Consider the following 4,238-nt stretch of genomic DNA (forward strand, 5'->3'; position numbering starts at 1 on the left):
ATGTTTCAGGAGAGGCTGGGCAGGCCCGGCCACGAGCAGCTGCTGGCAGCGGAGCAGCCACGCTTGCTGTCCCACTCATGGGCAAGCGGAGCTGGGGAACGTCCGGGCTGTGAGAGCTGAGAACAGCCTCGGCGCTCTCCACCTTCCACCACAGGGCAGCGCGGCACTGGGTAACAGGCACAAAGCTGCCAGTCATGATATGATTCAACACAGCTGGCAAAAATAAGAGGCTTTTTAAAAGAACCAGCAGTATTGGTTAAGTCAGGGTGAATCTGTTGCAGTACAAACCTTGGTATGTTTTCTTTTTCTTTGATAAAAGAGAGTGATGTATCTTTCAAAAAGCAGCACCCTGTGTAAACTGAGATTTAAACTTAACATTATTCCTAGTCATGCAGGAAGTCCAGAGGAAAAAGAACTATGGATAATCAGTTAAGAGAACTGACAGCTACCCTGATGTGTTGATCGGGAGTAATACCTAATTTCGATTTCGAGTGTGCTGTAATGGATTACCATACCGGTGCAGCAGAGCACTCAGCATTAAATAGATCTCTTTGTTTTCTGAAAAAGCAATATTACTTCGCACCATGGGGTTTCTTAGAATATTTGGTATATTAGTGTCCCGTGAGGCTAGAACCGTGGTGTCAATAGCCAGCGAGGATTCACAGCGGTGCCGCTCACCATCTGGCTGGAGCAGAAGAAACCGTCGCTTGTTTTAGGGGAACAGCAGAGTGCTTTTTCCAGAGCCCAGCGGGCTGGGAGGGGGCAGAAAGTGTCCTGGGGAATGCAAAGTCAGAAGAACAGCCAGTGGGGCTGGTCCAGGACGTCACAATGTTCTGTCCCACTCCAACACCATCCCTGCTGGGGGACTCCAGCGCAGACGCGTGGGAATGGCTCGTTAAAGGCACTCTAGCTGTAGCTTTGACTGAGCTGGTGTTAGCCGGGAGGTTTATTTAACAGTGTACGCTTTTAACCTTGATAACGCGTTTTTGCATTGCAGGAGCAAATGTGGACCCTGAATTCTGACTGTTTATATTCACTCTAATCTGCGGCAAAGCTTCCCTGTCTTCAGGAGGTAGCTGGGACACTACAGTTGCACTTCCTCTTGTGGAACGACCTCTGTGTGCTGTGGGTAGTACAGTGCAGGTGATTAAGCACATCTCTGCGTTTTTTCAAAGGGCATCCGTATTTTTTTTCCCTGGTTTTGAGATGTTGAAAAGGAGAATGGCAGGAGAAATGGCTGAAGTGTCCCAATATTTGCTATATGAAAAGATTTGGGGATATGGACGCTTTCCTCGGATGGGAACTTCTGTCCTCTTACTGTTTATTTCAGCCCTTGAACTGGTTTGATTCAATCAGCTGACAAGGTGTTTGACTGTTTTCTAAAGAAAAAAGCCGCGGGCATGTTCTTTTCTTCCCCAGCATCCCATGATTGAAAGTGTCAGCTTGCCGTTCCTGCTGGCGGCTGTGCTCTACACCAGCGTTTGTTCCTCAGGTTTTGTCTGGATGAAGCCTCAAATTCACCGGCCCTCGGGTGTGCGCGTTGTTAAGTTCTTTTTCAAAATGGGTCTTTACGATGCAGCTTTGCTGCCTTCTCAGCTGCCGCAGCTCTCCCCGTATGAGAGTACGTTGCAGTTGTCGTGAGTTTCAGGGAAGCTGTGGGAGATGCCGCTGCTACCGCGGGCCGTGGAGCCTCTGCCTGTCCCACACAACGGCCAGTGCGCTCTGTGTCCTGCAGAGAGGGCATGGCAAACCCACCTGCCTTCCACGCGCTGCCTTGTGCAGCGCCCAACGAGGGGTGGTTCTTTATTTCTCCCGGCTCAGCTGGGCTGTGTAAATTGTTGACCTGGGCTAAGAACACCACTGGAGCTCTCGCGAAGCACGTGTGGTTTCTTTTGGCAGCTGAGGAAAATGTGTTTGTACGTCAGCAGCTGACTCATGATCGTTCACTCCTGGCACGCGAGGGTGCCGTGCCTGGCCTTCGAGCATGCGTCAGGCGTGAAGTAGACATTCATTTCCTAAAAGTAATTTTTGTTGTAAGGCGAAGAGTTTCACTCTACCATCTGAAATATTCCAAGACACGCGTTTGCACTGGTAGGATTTCTGGGTTTTGACAAGTTTCTACCAAAACATTCTGATACAGAAGTGATGCTTGATTTTGTGAGGATTAATAAACCTCTTTCTCAAAAGTGAGTGTTTTGAAACAAACAAGAGAGAATGTACGTCCAACAGCGAGCTGAAGGTGTCTCAGTAGTGTGGCCTGCAAAAGGAAATGGGGTCTGCTCTAATGATCTACTGCTGTACCTCAGGATAAAGACTTACGATGGAGACAAAGTACCGGTGGTTTTGTCTGGTTCTCCGCAAGAAACACGGGGCTGTGTGAAGGTTCCTCCCTGCACTGCGCTCTGACACTGGCGCTCAGTCCGATGGCTCTGTCTGAGGAGGTGTTATCAGAGCCTTTCCACGCACGCTTGGGCACGCGGTGTGGGAGGGTCTGGCGTGTGCCTGGACACAGACCGAGCTCCCTGTGCAAGGTGCCACCATTTCCCAGTGACTCCAAGTGTTTGTCGTCTAGGTTAGAGGCTCCTCCTGCCCTGCGCCGGGTTAGCACAGGCTCCTGTCAGGAGCAGTCCTGAGAAGGGGTGGGCTGCAGTGTGTTAATGCTGAGGTGCATAATGATAATTCTTTGTCTGTGGATCCTGCAATCTGATTGGCAGAAACGTGGTCCTTATCTAACAGGTAAAGCCCAAACGTGAGTCACGGCCTCATTTTTAGCCAGTCAGACCCTTCATCCCAAGCGCGTTCCTCCCGCCCATGGGTGGGGAGCTAGACCTCTGGCCACCCACCGCCAGCTCCTTCCGTTCCCACTGTCCTGGGGAGGAGCTGTGGGAGTAACACTGAAAGCACAACCACAGCACAGGAGGGGTGGGCCCCATTCATGTTTTTATTTTAGGTAAACGTCTAGAAATGCCAAATAAAACTGCCAGATGGGGAGCATGTGCTGTGGGAAAGGTGTGGAAGAAGACTGGTCTGTCTGTGGCCCAAGGTCTAGTTCCCCAAGTCTATGAACTTGTCATGACTTCCATCTTCGGCCATGGGGAAAGGAATGTTCCATTTCAGAACGACTATTTGGAGTGTTGTGTATGATTTCTGAAGCACTTGGTTGTCAAAAATAAAACCCCCCTCTGTCTCCCTCCATCTCTCGAGCATCCTGTCCGTAACAGCAATAATGATTCATGTGTTGGCCGTCTCTGAGGGGTTGCCTAAAATGCCGGTTCCTGCTTTCTTGGCTGTGACGCTTTGTTTCCTCTCGTGAGCTTTTCTGTGCAAAAGACCAACAAATGGGTCACCGTTGCTGCGATGACTTGTCATTCATTTTGCATCCTGCATGCGGTGTTTCTGGGAACTGGATGGTGCGAGAACTGGATGGCGCTTGGTTGTGCAGAAGTGTGTTCCAGTGTCTGTGTTTGGTAATTGCAAGGAACTCTTGAGGGTTAGTCATTTATTACACTATTTAAATCGATTTTATTTCCAAAAGCAGATGTTGAAAACTACTTTCCCTTTTAAATATATCTTCCTAATTTTGTATTTCAATGGCTGAAAAGCTGTAAGATCCGGACACGTTTTTCTGTGAAACCTACGTGAAACCGTGTGCATTCTCTCAGGTTTCTGAGAGGCTGAGCAGCAGTAAGTTAGCTGTCCTGTACTCCTAACACACCCACTTGCCAAGCCCTAGTCTATACCGTGAACAGTTTAAAAAAGAAAAAAAAGGAAAAAAAAAAAAGGTGTCTTGGAGCCCTTAAAGTCCTTTTAAAAGCCGTATTTACCCAAGTACGCCCCCCCAATAGCTTTGATTTATCCAGGTTATTTGATAGCTCGGCCATTCAGCACAACATTTGGTAGCCCCAACTGTTCTTTCCATCGAAGATCTGTTCAGGAAAGCACTTGAGCATGTGCTTGAATTGCTTTGCTTTGCTGGTAGCAAAACTGAGGTGGGGGGGGAGGAGGAGCAGGTTTGGCCGCAAGCTCTTTGTTGGCTCTGACTCTGCTGGGATGAGTGCAGAACCTCCGTGGTGGCCCCCACACCTGGTGGCACAGCAGGGCTGCAGGGCTGCCTGTGCGGCGAGTACCGGTGGCCGAGCTGTGCGTGGTTTGGCTGGGTTTCACTCGCCGGCTGACCACGCCGGTGGATGATCTCTCAGCAGAAGTCACGGCGGCACTGCTCCCCCCCGCCCTAGCTG

General features: G+C 49.9%; 1 protein-coding gene across 1 annotated transcript in view; it reads left to right on the plus strand.

Annotated features, from left to right (window-relative positions):
- Positions 1–4,238, plus strand: part of RALGAPA2 (Ral GTPase activating protein, alpha subunit 2 (catalytic)) — a gene marked incomplete at both ends in the record, with an annotated part of 56,329 nt that overhangs the window by 6,870 nt on the left and 45,221 nt on the right. The gene's annotated exons all lie outside the window — the stretch shown is intronic.

This window comes from Buceros rhinoceros, unplaced genomic scaffold, assembly GCF_000710305.1.
Source record: "Buceros rhinoceros silvestris isolate BGI_N320 unplaced genomic scaffold, ASM71030v1 scaffold13635, whole genome shotgun sequence".
Lineage (NCBI taxonomy): Eukaryota > Metazoa > Chordata > Aves > Bucerotiformes > Bucerotidae > Buceros > Buceros rhinoceros.